Source organism: Drosophila serrata, unplaced genomic scaffold (assembly GCF_035046125.1).
Source record: "Drosophila serrata isolate PLE 108 unplaced genomic scaffold, ASM3504612v1 contig_160, whole genome shotgun sequence".
In the NCBI taxonomy this organism is placed as follows: Eukaryota; Metazoa; Arthropoda; class Insecta; order Diptera; family Drosophilidae; genus Drosophila; species Drosophila serrata.
Genome location: NW_028257058.1, coordinates 906,046 through 922,318, shown reverse-complemented (window position 1 = coordinate 922,318; position 16,273 = coordinate 906,046). Strand labels below are relative to the sequence as shown.

At 42.8% G+C, this 16,273-nt stretch overlaps 1 long non-coding RNA gene across 1 annotated transcript in view; it reads right to left on the bottom strand.

Moving 5' to 3' along the window:
• Positions 1-6,933: 6,933 nt before the first annotated feature.
• LOC147644545 (uncharacterized) overlaps positions 6,934-16,273 on the bottom strand; it is a 17,804-nt gene continuing 8,464 nt past the window's right edge. The window contains exons 2-3 of the long non-coding RNA XR_015270315.1: positions 7,924-8,554; positions 6,934-7,850 (exon numbers count right to left, since the gene is read on the bottom strand). This is a non-coding gene — a long non-coding RNA (uncharacterized LOC147644545). The remainder of the gene's footprint in view (positions 7,851-7,923; positions 8,555-16,273) is intronic.

Below are 16,273 nucleotides of genomic sequence, written 5' to 3'. Positions count from 1 at the left end.
GTCACCGTTCTTTGCCAGTTAGGAAAAAATTTGACTACTTCGCCGATTCTTGGGAACTTTTAATAGCGCAAAATTTGCTTAGTATTTGTATATTAAGCTGAGGAGTTCGCTAATTGGCGCAGAATACCACGAAGCTTTCCAAATGTATGTTTGTTCCCTGCAGTACCGCGTGTCATCAATAGGTAGTCTAGACGGCAGTCGTCGGCAGTACCATGGCCTGGCCGTTGACAAATTTGTTGATGAAACATCGATGAATTGATGATGAATTGTTGATGAATCATCGATTAATTGTTGATGAATTTTTATTGATGGCGGCCTAGGACATGCCCATGTTAAATAAATCAACAGTTTGTATGGCCTGTCATCGATAAAAAATCAACATCACCCCCTTGACTGTTGATGAAACGTTGATGAATTTCTGCAGGGTGCAAGCGGAACACAGTTAATACACGTAAGGGAATTATAACCCTGTAGTACCGTACTGCAGTACTGCAGTAGAAGCGAACTTAGTTTCGCATAACATCACTGTATGACTGGCAGCAGTAATGTAAATATTATTTATCTTGCGGTGTTAAAGCCACCGGAGATAGTGGAAACAGAGTTATCCGGCTCTGTACGGGACGGTTTTAACTGTTGCTACACTCGATTATCAAAAACACGGAAACTCTTTGGGATATTGCGCAACGTGCGCCGGATGTTAGGTTTAAAGGTGACTTGAAATTAAACTCAAAACTAGCTTGGGCGGGCTGATTTAGAAAATATGCGTCTTTTTGGCGAAGACATTCATTATTTCAAGTAAAATATGGTACACTGAACCCATAAATTCGAACGAGACACGCTTGCGTCTGGATCTAGGCTGCATCAATTTATTGTTTTCTTCTAGTTCCGATAACTGACTTTGAATATTATCTAAAACCAGACTACATTGATTTTCAAAGCTATGAAGCCTTTCGTAAACTTTTCTCATCCCCCCATAAGCGCGTTACCTTTTGTAATCATGCTAAAATATGGTAGGTAGGTTACAGTCCTGAGGCCCGATACTAGGGCCTCCAATTAGAGCTAAGCTCCTTTTGTTCCACTCCCTCTGTTTGTTGTTGTTGTTCACTATCAGTACCAGCCAGAGTCAGTAAGGAAACCTAGGATTGCCGAAACTTTCAGCTTTCCTATACTTCCCAGTGACTCCATCTGGTAGGCACCAAAGTGGCGAAGTCTGATGTGGTTCAGCGCTGGGCAGAAGCAAAGCAGATGTTCCGGTGTCTCTTGCTCAGTAGGTTGCTTAAAGCTTCTACAGATTGCATTGCATGGCAGTCCCAACTTCATGGCGTGCAAACCGATCGCCCAATGTACCGTGGTGACTGCCGTGATCCAGCTGATATCCCGTTTGCTGTTGGATGACAGTTCACTGGATCGATTTTTGTCATACGTCAGCCAACATTCTTTTGACCTTCTGTGCTGGCTCTTACTTAGCCATTCTTTGTTAGCTATCTGCTTGAAGTAGTCATGGATCCTTGTCTGGATCGCGTTTAGAGAGATCCGTAATTCGAAGTCTGAACTTAGCCCTGTCGATCCTGCACGGGCTAGTTCGTCTGCCTTCTCATTTCTTCGGATCTCGTTGTGTCCCGGTACCCATGTTACTTGTACCTGTATTTTGTACTTGTACTTGTACTTGTATTTTTGTCAGTATGAGGTCGAAAATGCGTTCCCAAATTTTATTTCCGCGATCATGTAGTCGTTCTTAACGTTAGTATTTATGTCGCTGCTCCCAAGAATCTTGCCGTGCCCGGCGCCGTATTCCCTCCAGCAATTGCTTGCATTCAGCCTTATTGCGCTTTGTGCTGCAAAATCTATATATATAAAAATGCTCTGTTCGTGTCTACATCCTTCATAGACTCGAAAAGTTCTGAACCGTTTAAGCCCAAATTTTTACACAACATGCGTTGAGGTTCCAGCTCGGTTATTGACTACTTTTGATGTTGATAGCTTATCTGCGGTGGCGAATATATCTATTTTTTTAGCGTTTCCAAGTGCCCCTACTGCTGCGCCATCTACAGGCAGCCAGCTGAATCAAAGCATTTCCTGTCAAACATTCAAAACATATTGAAAGAAGAAACTTGAAAAGTTCTGAACCGTTTATGCCCAAATTTTTAGAGAACATGCGTTGAGGTTCCAGCTCGGTTATTGACTACTTTTGATGTTGATAGCTTATCTGCGGTTGCGAATATATCTATTTTTTTAGCGTTTCCCGTGCCCCTACTACTGCGCCCTCTACATGCAAATCAAAGCATTTCCTGTCAAACATTAAAAACATATTGAAAGAAGAAATTGGAGATACAAATTTTATTTTTTGTTCAGGTTCAGTAAGAAACGAAGTCATGCCACCAAAGAAGTCGAGATTGGGTCGTCGTATTCGCAATACAGAAGCAAAAAGACGTAAGATTACGAATATGACTGACGAAGAACGGGCCTCCATCCGAGAGACGCGGCTGCGCGATGAACTTTTACTCATACAGGTTAATGGTTCGGAGGACCGATTGCAATCATATATTGAAATGTCGTCAGTTGTTTCATCAGTACATTGTCGATATGTATGCAAAAATTGAAACAACGTTTGCTGTTCCTCCGATTGAATCAGAAGAAACTTCGGTCCGAGGAATATATCCATTTGCGGGATGCTGTGATGAATGACCGTAATACAACCAACGTTGGAAAGCTCACGATTTCGCCATCCTCATACATAGGTAGTCCACGCCACATGCATGAATATGCTCAAGATGCCCAGGCATATGTTCGTTGCTACGGCCGTCCAGACTTATTTATCACCTTCACATGCAATCCAGCTTGGGACGAGATAGTACAGCTGTTATTTCCTGGACAATCATATAGGGATAGGCATGACATCACAGCCCGTGTTTTTAGACAAAAGCTCAAGTCACTGATGGATTTCATTGTGAAACATGGAGTTTTTGGATCTGTGCGGTGGTAGAATGGCAGAAGAGAGGATTGCCGCATGCGCACATACTGATTTGGCTGTATGATAAAATTACTCCAGACGAAATTGACAATGTGATATGCGCTGAGATTCCACGGGCAGAGGTTGATACAGATTTGCATGCAGTTGTCATCAAGAACATGATCCATGGCCCATGTGGTACCCTCAACCGAAGTTCAACAAGCATGGTAGACGGGAAGTGTTTCAAGCGATATCGTCGAGCATTTACAGCCAACACCGTAACAGGGGAAGATGGATATCCTCTGTATAGGAGACGGTCAACTGATGATGGAGGGACTTCGGCAACTTTAAACATGAGAATTGGTGATATTGAGGTAGACAATCGTTGGGTGGTTCACCACTATTGTCAAAATCATACAAAGCGCACATCAACGTAGAATATTGCAATTCCGTGAAATCGATTAAATATATCTGCAAGTACGTGAATAAAGGCAGCGATATGGCAGTTTTTGGTGTTCAGACAGAAAATGGTGACAGCGAGTTGTCGATGAAATATCTCAATACCAGGCTGGAAGATACATAAGCAGCAACGAGGTTGCATGGAGAATTTGTTCGTTCCCCATTCATGAACGCTATCCAGCTTTAGTTCACTTGGCAGTCCATTTGGAGAATGGTCAACGTATCTATTTCACAGAAAGAAATGTGCAAGAAAGAGTCCTGAATCCGCCAGCGACAACTCTGACTGCCTTCTTCACCTTATGCCAGGAAGATGATTTTGCCGGAACATTGATGTATTCAGAAGTGCCCTCTTAACCACAATATGCCACAGAGAAACGTGGCAGGGTACAGCTAGTATAAATATAAATATAAATAAAATATGGACATTTTAAATTTTAAATTCGAAGAAGTGCTTACAATCTCTACATCTAGAGGATCTAAATCTGTTACGGTATTTTTATTTATCCTCTCTATTAAATAAATTGTTTTTTACATTTTTGTGCAATGCCCTAGAAAATTCATCATTCCCCTTATGGACTTTTCCACCTTTCCCAAAGGCCATCTCAGCCATTAATATCTCAATTTGCCCTTCGTATTAGGAACTTTCCATATCTATATATTTCTTTTTGAAGTGCATGCAAATATTAATTTTTCCATTTTTGAATAAGTCTTAATCTATCGTATTTTTTTTTCGATTTTTTTATTTTGCATCGGTTCGACTATTTCTAAGGGCGGTCTTCCAATCAAAAAATGACCAGGTGTTAAAACTTCTTGATGGGCAATTTTATTGACTAATGTATAAATGGTCTTGAGATTAAGCATGTTTATATTTGACATAAAAAATTAAAATTTCAAAAGAAAGTCGCTGATTATACGCTTTAATGGTATTTCATTGCGTTAACTTCAGCTTCCCAACCATAAGTTAAGAACTATTTTGGGCTGTTCAATAACAGAAAACATACAGCTTACGGCAGATTGTTGGCCCTATATTAAAATGAATATGGACGTTGATGCAGTACGGTCAGTACATTCAAGTGGCCCGTATGAAACCAGGGACGTGCCTGTTGGGTTAAGTGTTAGTAGGCGCGATAGGAAATATAGAAAACAGTAAGAGGAAATTATTACTGGCGCGCTACCAGATGAAAGCGAGGATTTGTTTTAGGCTTACGTTTAGTGTTAACAAAGTTATAAAAAAGTTTTGGGTCCTGTGAGAACTGGGCCCTTCAACGAGTTAAATAGTTTTTATAAAACTGCGCGTTCAGCACAGTAAAGTTTGACCGAGCTGATAAAAAAAGATGAAAGGGCAGATTAAGAACCGGTGAATTTAAATTTAGCATACAGCCTAGATTTTGTATTTTTAAGTCGGCTCAATTCTTTAGTAAACCACGGCGGTTTATTCGAGATTGGCGGATGGTAAAACTGAACACATTCAGTAAAAAATTAATTCATGGCATTGTAAAAAATATCCACGGCAACTGCCATGTCAGTGCACATAGATCGGACCAATTGAACTCATATATACCAATATTCAGCCGTTCAAAGTCCGTCTTGTGAAAACAGAACTTTTTTGGCTTGACAGTCAGATATATTCTGTAAGTCAGATCCAATATCAAGAGTCACATCGAAAGTAGGATGATATGGATCTTCGGGCTGCGTCAGAGGCGCCACCCTTGCTAAATTGACTCTCGCAGGACCAGAGATGAATTTTGCACATGCTTGACTTGAGACAGCGAAATGTCGAACAAGCCAGCGATAAAGTCATGTTGTGTAGAAGCTAGGAGAGTATTGGTGGAATTATTTGAGCACCAAATAGCACCAGGGATATTAAAATCACCTAGGACTACCAACTGGTCTTTATCCAAAAGTCTACTGGAAACCATGTGAGCGGAAAGGTGATTCCAATAAATAGAAAGTTCCGAGAATGGAGGTATGTAGGAACATGTAATAAAAATGGGGCTACCTTTGATAGATGGATTCACACAGAGGAATTCAACATCGTTGCATTCCTCGAAAGTTAATAATTCTGACGTGAGTGAGGAGTCAACCGCTATAAGAACTCCATCCCCGCGCGATCTAGCCGATATCTCAGAATCTCCGGCTTTAACCAGGTTTCTGTGAGCACAATAACCTGAGAAGCAAACGAAAGGCTTTTAGAACACAAGTTAGGAAGCTTACTACGTAAGCCTCTTGCATTCTGCTAGGAAATACATAGGGAGTAGGTTAGCTTTTTGGGTCGAGATTGGAAGACGTAGAATGCGCAGTGGTATGATCAGGCCTGGGAAGAGTTATTCCTGCAGGGCGCTTTTTCTTTTTCTTCGCTTCGAATTCCTTAACAACAACGTACTCTGGCCAGAAGTTGGTAAAGCAAATAGTGTTAAAGAGTTCGTTAGGGACATTTGTTTTAAAAGATGAAATATCCCTAGCGTAAGAAAATTTAAACTTTTCCACCTTAATCTTTATTTTATCAGCTCTGGTTTTCCCTTGTATAAAGGCGAGAACGTCTTCCAATGTTTGATCAGGGGAGAGCCGCGTAGCGGCAATTCATCTGCATGGGGCTCCAGTTGGTTACTACTTTAAAATCTAACAGGTCAGGTATAGTTTGAAAACGTGTATAATATGTATAATGAATTTAAGTTATAGGGTCTTTTCACAAAGACCCGTCTGCCTCCTCTATCCGTTGAACGGATGGTTCATAAGGGTTTGCCGTTCCGAAATTTTGCATTTTGTTCCTTATCGGTTGTTCATTCAAATTTGATGGACTTGTTTTGCCGGTTCTTAGGCGAACTCTGAATTCTTCTAGGCTGTGAAAATTTGAGCATTCACTATGAAAATGTAAACAAAGATGGCAATGAACGATTGAAATATAGAAGGCTCCAAAGTTTAAGGTTTGTCAGAGAGTCTTGTCTGTGTTTTCCGAACGGGAAAATGGGACACGCTTGATGCAGGATCTTGACTGCATTTATTTATTGTATTCTTCTAGTTCCGATAACTAATTGCATATTATTTAAAACTAGACTACATTGCTCTTCAAAGCTATGAAGCCTTTCTTAAACCTTTTTCGTTACCTTTTTGTAATCATTCTAAAATAAGTACATTTCAAATTATAAATATCAAAAAGTACTTACAACATCTTCTAGCGGATCCTAATCTGTTACTGTAGTTTTATGTATCCTTGAACTTGTTTTTAAATTTGTATGCAATGCCCTAGAAAATTTACAGCTCAATATAAACAACAACATCGCCATGACAAAACCGATCTTGGAAATTACTGATGTTGCCCTAGTTTGTCTTTTTGGCTCATGGTCGGTCAGCTTCTTTTTGTCAAAAGACTTTATTCTTTCCAAGAGACAAATTTTGGTAACGGGTCTTGTGATAAATCCTTCCTGCATCTTTAGTGTAGCCACTGGGACCTTAACATCAGTCCCCTTATGGACTTTTTCACCTTTCCCAAAAGCCATCTCGGCCAATAATAACTCAATTGGCCCTTCGTATTAGGAACTTTCCATATCCATATATTTCTTTTTTGAAATGTTAATGCAAATATTAATTTTTGGATTTCGTGATCTATCGATTATTTTTTCGATTTTTTCATTTTGGTTTCTAAGGGCGGTCTTCCAATCAAAAAATGACCAGGTGTTAAAATTTCTTGATGAGCAATTTCATTAACTGTCTAGCAAACACGGAGAGCTCCGTTTCGCCACCAAATGGCTTCGTTTTATGTAACATTTCGTTTGGTGATTAAAAAATATCCATCCATATCCAGTGACTGTTTCAGCAACTAACGGTCGCGGATATCGTTTTGTGCACTTTCCTTCAGCCATGCAAGGGGATAATGGATTTAATGCACCGCACGGTCAATGCTCCATCTGTGTCGTCACAATGTCGTGTAGATGGGAATCCGTAACTGTATCCGCTGATAAGATGTTATCCAACCAACATGCTCCAAGCAAATTAGGATATGAGCGTGCGGTAGTCCACGCTACTGTCATTCCACCATATAATCCCGTGTGTCAAAAAAAACTTGATACTTAGTTAGCACATCCATCGTAACCTTGAGTTTGTGATGAAATACTCTGGCGATATGTCCTGGCGATCTTGCGGTTTTTTGCCCGGTTCCAACTCACATTCAATATCCGTCCACTTCGGATTGCATGTGAACTTAAAAAAAAAAACCGGAGGTCCATAATTCCGCACGTACGTCTTGGCATCTTGAGTGTATTCGTGTCTGTGGCGTTGGCTTCCGATATAAGATGATGGGAGAATCGTCAGACGTCCAATCAGACGTTACTATCTGAATGAATAACATCACGCAGGTGTATATAGCCGACGGCACTTCAGAATGGCATTCATTATACGATACGCATAGTAATTCATTGCGCTTAGATTTTTATTTGTTGATACGCTTGAAAACGCAAAAAAAAAAAATAAATTAATGGAAAATAATAATTACAAGAATTAGTGTGCGAATATTTTACCTGTAATCGACCATCTTCAACGTGATGTAGTATCCGTCTTGCCTTGTCAATAAATGATAAGATATGATAATGATTTTGCTTCTTTGCTGAACGACAATGTCTCGCGATTTAGTTGGATCGCAAACCATAATTGCAGCAACATCATTAACGGTAAGTGCACATGTTCACCTGTTGGGGTACAATCCGCTCTTATAACAAATTTGTACGTATCCGATGGCGTTCGTTCCAATGCTGTTTTGAAGATATTAACCACAGCATGAGTTGAGTTGAGTTAACTGTATATTGCAAAGCACATTCAGCTGATCCACCATCGACGAAATGAAATATATTTGCAGAAATTGATGCGGTTCATCGGGTGTTGGCACCTTTAAACAATGCTAATGATATATTAAATAACTACATTTATATATTTACTCTCCAATCAATAGCCAAATAAAATAGTCATAAAAATGGTATCTCGTATAACTATCATATTAATTTGTTGTCGAAATTTCGAATCCTACCGATTTATACACTAATGTAAAACAACCGTTTCAATGTCGCAATTTTCAAAGCGGTCCGAGGCCATATAGGGAGGTGAAAGCAACTGGCTAAGGCAGTAGGAGAAGAAGCGCAGCTATTGAATTATTAGCTGGAAATAAAGAAATGAATAAAACGTGAGCGAAAGTAAAGGAATGTGGAAAAAAAATTTTGAAAAAAAAAATCTCTTTTTAGTGTGGCCGTGATAAAATCACTGGTAAGATCCGTATGGCCGCCGCCGGCTCTTCGTTTGTGTGTTCTTTGGATGTGCCTAGAGCGCACTAGAGCGAAAAGAATCAAAATAACATCATGTCACACTAGTTTGTGATGAAATGGACAGATGATCTGACAGAGGGTCAGGCCCAGATCGATTTGGCTGTTGGTGCAGATAAAGAATATTTATACTTCATATATGTAGTTGGAAATGATTCCATCACTGCGTTGCAAACTTTTGATTTAAATATTAGTATGGTACTTATGAGTGGTGTTGCTTTTCCTTGACCTGACCCCCAATTATAGCTTGGCTCCGTTTTGGATCACATCCTCTCTGTACTTTTAAAGAGACACAGACTTCTTCATTCCCATTCTGAATAGTACAGAAAGGCAAAAATGAAGTTCGGCCACAGTAACTTCGATCTTTTGTGTTGTCCCATCCTTGACATCCGCCTTCACATTTCTTGGTAGGCCATGGTCACCATTTTTGACGTCGTTGTATCAAGTAAGGTAATCAATGTGACCCGGTCAGCAATCAGGCGATGTGCCGTCGTGTCTTTGATCCCATGTCAAAAGCTGACCACTACTACAAGTAGTGCTGTTGCTGTTGATCGACCTTTCCGGTATGCATGCTGAGCATCGGATAGGTGATAAGTCTATTAAGTAAGTCTATTAGCCTCTGTTCGGAGCAGACCGCTCTCGCCTGATTATGCGCTGCACCTGCTGCGCTTTTAGGCGCTCTTCTCTTTGTTGTCTATTGCTCTCTCTCTGCTTCTTCTGTCGCCTTATCTGTTAAGCATAGGTACATAGTAAGCGTATATATATTGAAGCCAAGCGTTCGATCGGTTGTTGCAGATCCGACGAGAGAAGAATAGGACGTGATACTTTGGCTCAGAGTCTGCAACCCCGTGGTCGCTGTTTAATATTGTTTAAACAAATCGCTTTACTGTGTTGTCGCTTACTGGCATTCGGTCATAAGCAGACAAGCAAACGCACACACAAACATACATATAGAACTACTTGGGTGGACATAGCCGGCCGCTGATTTCCGTGTAAATAAATCTGTGTTGTGCCAAACATTATAAGCAAAAGTGAGAAATTAAAAAAAAAAACTCAGTAGATAGCTCGTTTCCATGGATCCTATTCTGATTGGCCGGATTTTATTGCGACGTTCACCATGGTCATTTTAAATGATGAGGAGCTAAGCGATATTGACAAATTACAATATCTAAGGTCAAATTTAGGCGGAATGGGTCTAGAGACCAATCGATTTGATAATAAAGTTCTAAATTTTCAGGCACACGTACAGGCAATATTTGGGTTAAAAGGGGTCGAAAAGGAATCGAAAAAGGTCTTCAGGAGCTAAGCGATTGCATGAGTTCGCATTTGCGAACAATCCGTACCCTTCCCACTACGCAGCAAATCTTGGATGGATTGCTAATTCACATCGTCGCACGAAAGCTGGATCAAGGACTCAGGTGGAAAAAAACATGCATAAATATAGCTCAAACACATTCATTGCTTCAGCTACTAGATCAAATCTACCGCTATGTATATTTTGTGATGCTAGGGATCATTATTTGGCAAAATGCTTTCGATTTTTAAATTTGAGTCTGAATCTTCGATTTAAAAAAGCAAAGAAGTTGCACCTGTGCCTAAACTGTTTGCGCAAGGGCCATAGCTTGAAGCAACGCAGATCAACGCACTGGAGATATTTTGTCGCATGAAACACCACTCATGTTGCATATTAATCACTATCATCCGATGCACTTTTAAACTCTCATGCCATTAACATCATCTTCATCAGCATTAGTATCATGTTCACATTCATCATCCCAACGTTGTCGCCATTCAAACCCTCCACCAAAACCCACAAATATTCTGCCCGTTGATTACGTGTTGCTTGCAAGCGCTATTATATATGTATGGATGAAATAGGACTGGAGAAAATATTGGCCGAGCAATCTTAGACTCTGCGTCTCCGTTAAACCTCACAACTTCTCTCCTAGCGAACCAATTAAATTTGAATCATCGAAAGTCGCATACACTAGGTCGCTGGGATTCGTGAATCTTCCTTGAATTCTGATAAGGCAGTCGACATTCTAGCAAAATCCCGGGATGCAAGTTATCGTGCCTCATTCTCCGCGGTCGTGACTAATAGTATCACTGATTATCAGCCCCATTTCAATATAAATGCCACATCATTGAAAATTTCGCAAAATATATCGCTCGCTGATTCTCATTTCAACCGATCAGAACGAATAGAAAATCTAATTGGTGCTGGCCTCTTGTTCGAAATAATTGCTACGGGACAAATTCATTTAGACTTCAGAACTGCAAACTTGGTTGGAGCGTGTCTGGAGGGCTGCCGAGTGCGTCAACTCATAAGTCTGTCTTAGCTGCCATCGTCAAGGATCCTAGTAATCATTCTGATGATGACACACTTGCTGCCGTAGTAAAGCCAGCTGCCTTCTTGGGTATAAAAGTAATGCATCAGCACTCTTATGATGAGAAGGAATCATTCCCAGTTGGAGCAAATTTTTCGTAGGGATTTCTATGAGGATGATTTAATTTCTGTTGGTGATCAAGTGAATAAGAGGTGAGAGAAATTCGTTGTCTGGAACTACCGTCGCGAGGGTACTTTTCAATCCGCAAATCCGGGAGTCTGACTGCGACATGGATCAGTTAATAGAACTCCACGATGCATCGGGCATCGCCAAGGCCTTGAGATTGGCCTGGAATCCGGCGTCTGATCAGCTCCTATTTAATTTCTCTCAAATACTGACAACTCATCGACCCACCAAATGAACTGCATTGTCAACAATTGCAAAATCCACTTGGACTAATTACACCAATCAGTACAAAATCTAAAATCTTTCTGCTATCCTTATGCAGTGCTAACAAGGATTGGGATGACGTATTGCCAGAGCTCATTCTTTCGTCGTGAGAGGAGTTGACCACTAAATTGGTAGTCTTCCAGAACACCACGATTCGCAATGCAACCACAGGCTTCCGTTAAATTGCATGGATTCTGCGATGCTGGCCTATCAGCGTATAGAGCATGTTTATATTTGCTATCGGCGGTTAATGAAGAATTAAAAGAAGCTCCCTTGAAGCCTTTGAAAATTCCAAGATTGGAACTCTCAGCAGCACTATTATTGGCTGATCTTAAAGTAAACGTCAAGGAAAGTATAGATTTCGACTACGCATTTCATTGCAGGTCTGACTCATCTATTGTGTTGGCATGGATTCGCCAGCCCCCGAGGGAGTACAGGAGATAACAAAAGACATGATTTAACATCACGTTTCGACAATTTTAAACCCGGCAGAAGTAGTGTCGCGAGGATGTACCCCAAGAGAATTGTAGGATCATTTCGTTTGGCCTAACGGACTTTCTTTCCCTCTTCAAAGCTCGTCGAATTGGCCCTCTCTACTGGAGGCAGTTAAGGATCTTCCAGAGCGTCGATTCGCAACTTTAGTTGGAGCTGAAACTTCATAAACACTTTTGATAAGTTGCAGCGCGTATTTGAACACATTTATCGTTTCATTGCCAATTTCAAAGCCACAGCTGTTCCGTTAAAAGGCCTTCTTTCGGTTGAGAAGATCAGCCTTGGTACTGTACTGCTTCTGAGGAGTATCCAACAGCTTTACTTTGCCAAAGAGTATAGGGTTCTTAGCCAGGGCAAGCCGTGCCCTCAGGAAAGCAAACGGATTTCACTAAGGCCATTGCTTGGATTCTATGGATTACTTCGCGTTAGCGGAAGTCTTCAGAGCTCAAACTTGGACTACGATAAGAGGCAACCGATATTGTTACCCAAGGATCATTCAGTCACAAAGGCAACCGTCGTTTATTTTCATAGAAAATATTTACATGCAGGATCACAAGCATTGCTTGCCACATTGCAGCAAAGTTATTGGCCAATTGCAGGACGCAAATTTGTAGCTAGTGGTTCTGCCCCACGATGCCGATGCAGGCATAAAACGCAAGTGGGTGGTTCCCCGAAAAAAAAAACAATTTTTTCACAGGATGGAGACAGGAGAGGCAACCGGAGTTGGGATGGCAGCCCAAACGTCGGGGGAAGGCGTGACAGCTACCACCGGCGGGCACAGAGGGGAGCAATTCTCTCTGCGTGTCGCCAGCGGCCACACCTCTGATTTGACGGGAGCAGGTCAAGTCAGTTGTAACGGTACTGCCAATGTCACGACGAAAAGAAGGCTATGCCGCACGGGTACCGCTGTCTATAAAGATTCGGACTTGGAGACCGTGCAGATTTCGAAAGAAGAGGAAGAAAGCCTTCTTCGCTGGCCAGAACCAGGCACCAGCTCCCTGCGCAGAGACGGGCCGAAGCGTTCAAGCGAGGGAAAGAAGGCTAAGGCGCAGTATAATGCTGGTCTGGAAACCATTTTTGACGACGCCCAGGAACTAACGCTGGATGAGTCCGATGAGGAGGAAGACGGTGACCTGACGATAATAGTCAACCAGTCGAGTGGCGTCGGGGGAACTCCTAATTGCCATGGACCAAGGGTCTGCTGATGTAGCTCTAGTCTAAGAGCCATGGATTGCAATACCGTCGCCGGACTAAAATCCTCAAACTACAACGCGTTCTACACACCATCGGTAAGCAGAAACAGAACCGCCGTACTCGTACGGAAGGGTCTTCAAGCTAACCTTATGCCTCATTACAGCTCGGACGACCTGACAGTGGTGATGCTAGAAAGCAAGAAGAAGCGCCTAATGGTAGCTTCCTGCTACATGGCACGCGGTAGGCCAGTTCCACCGGAATAACTCAGGAGTCTGGTAGATCCCGGCCCAAAGTACCAGCAACTTATAGTGGGTGCAGACGCCAATGCGCACCACAGCGTATGGGGAAGCCCCGACTTAAACGACAGAGGTGAGTCACTTTTAGACTTTATTCTCTCTACTAATTTTAATATAGCAAACGTGGGGGCGGAACACACCTTTGTAGGCTCCACCTCGTCCAATGTGCTAGACATAACACTCGTAGCGGGACAAAGTATCATGGTATCAGACTGGAAGGTCCTGGGGAGACCATTCATTTCAAACCACAGGTACATACAGTTCCAATGCGAGTTCAATTACTCTCTAAAAACAACAGTCCTTAGGAACCCCTGGAACACTAACTGGGAAAAGTTTCAAGATATAATCTCTCGTAAGCTCGCGACTAGTCCGGGCATAGTAAAATCCGATGGAGACTTAGAAAAGTCCTTAGAGACCCTCTCAAAGGTTTTACTGGATGCATATCACGCATTATGCCCGATTTCAAGAAGCAAGAAAAGGACCAGACCATCCTGGTGGAACACGGACCTCTCGCTCCAATGCGATAACCTCAGAGAATTCTTTAAAATCGCCAAGCAGACGGAGGATAATATAATCAACGAGAAATACAAATCCTGCTAAGGAACGACAAGAAGGAAACACGCAGGGCATAAAGAAGCTCTTGAAGAAACTTCTGCTCCAACATAGAGTCGGCCGCAGAAACGGCTAGACTACGGAAGTTGCTTTCAAAGCAACCCACCTTACAGAGTCAGCTCAAACGCGACGACGGGCATTAGACTGAGGGCTGCGAAGAGGCCTTAACAGTACTAATGCACGCGCACTTCCTAAGCTGCACAGAGATCACCGATGCTAACAAGAACCAGGGAAGAGCATCTCCCAAATAAACTCATATCCTCTAGAAGAATTCACTGGGCTATAGACTCCTTCGCGGGAATAAAAGCACCAGGACATGATGGAACATTTCCAGCCATGCTGCAGGCAACCAAAGAAGACATTACTCCATGGCTATAGGCAATATACACAGCCTGTCTTAGTACGGGCTGTATCCTAATCCAATAGAGGACTTAGAGGATTGTCTTCCTGCCTAAGGCAGAGAAGAGCAGCCACGTCAGTCCAAAGGACTACAAGCCGATAAGTCTCACCTCCTTTTTACTCAAAACGCTAGAAAAGCCGCTGGACCTATACATCAGAAACGATGTGGGCAGATCACTGTCAACTAACCAGCACGCATATACAAAAGGAAAATCAGTGAAGACGGCGCTGCATTCGCTAGTAGCCACCATTGAGGGAGCCCTGCACAACAAGGAATATGCGCTCGGAGTCTTCGTAGACATATCCGGGGCATTCAATAATGTAAGCACAAACGCAATAATGGAGCGCCTAGGAGCGACTAACACGCACCCCGTCATCAACTTTTGGATTGGAAATCTATTAAGTTGCCGACGGGTACAATCGGATTGGGGCACCGCTTCCACGGTAAAAGGAGCGTACAGAGGCACGCCGCCAGGTGGAGTCCTATCGCCCCTCCTATGGAATCTAATCGACGACCTAATCAGAAGGTTCGAGAGGAAGGCCCCAAAGATAACAGCTTATGCTAACGACATAAGCATATTTATCACGGGAGTATGTCCATCGACCCTTAGCTCAGGGAGATTGAATTTAGTGGACGGACAAGATAGGACTCAATATCAATGCGGATCAGACGGACCTCATTCTCTTCACAAAGAGATACAAGGTACCGCCATGGATCCCCCAAAAATAAACTGACCCGGAAAACACAAGTCAAATATATATGCATCCAAGAAGATGCTCAGCAGCACATGGGATCTCTCACCCGCTCTGATGCACTGGGTCTACATATCGGTGGTGCGTCCGACTCTGCTATACGGGGTCTTAGTGTGGTGGCAAGCCATGGAAAAGAGGACCTACAAAATGCTTATGGAGAGAACCCAGCGGCAGGCAATGCTCTGCATATCTGGGGCGCTGAGGTCAACCCCCACAAAAGCTCTAGAGACGATACTTGGAATTGATCCCCTGGACATCCACGCGCAACTGACCGCTGGAAAGGACACACAGCGCTTAGTAGCGCTAGGAAGTATGTCAACAAAAGGATACGGGCACAGTTCAATTGGTCGAACCATGAGCAGTGTATCTGACTACATGACGCCTAGAACTTGCCCGGATGTGAAAACATCAACATTTAGGGGACCTGAAGACTGGAAAACGGTTCAGGACCACGCTCGACACCTCAATATTTACACTGACGGCTCCAAGATGGAAGGAGGAGTTGGAGCGGGCATACACTGTACAGACGCCGAGATGAGGCTGTCGTATAAGCTACCAAGCCATTGCAGCATATTCCAGGCAGAAGTCTTCGCCATCAAGAAGGCGGCAGACCTTGCGCAGGAAGTAGGCCGCCCATGTGAGGCGGTAAACCTGTTCGTAGACAGTCAGGCGGCGATTAGATCCATGCAATCGTCAGCGGTCAGTTCCAAAAATGTACTGGCAAGCAAGGACGCACTAGATATCCTGAGCACGACAATGTCAGTGCGGATCTACTGGGTGCCCAGCCACCAGGGCATAGAAATCGCTGACGAACTGGCAAAGGAAGGAGTCGGACTGGCTATTGATAGAACAGAAAACGTCCCAGTCTCTCTAAGAACGCTCCAAAGCGGGCAGACGTACGAGCAAAAAGCAGGTGGAGAGGAAACTCTGCGACTTGCATCTAAAATCATGTGCAAAGAGCGCAATGACAAACTCAGCCACTACGTACTGCATCTATCCCGAAAAGACTTCAGACTTCTAGTGGGAATGCTTAAG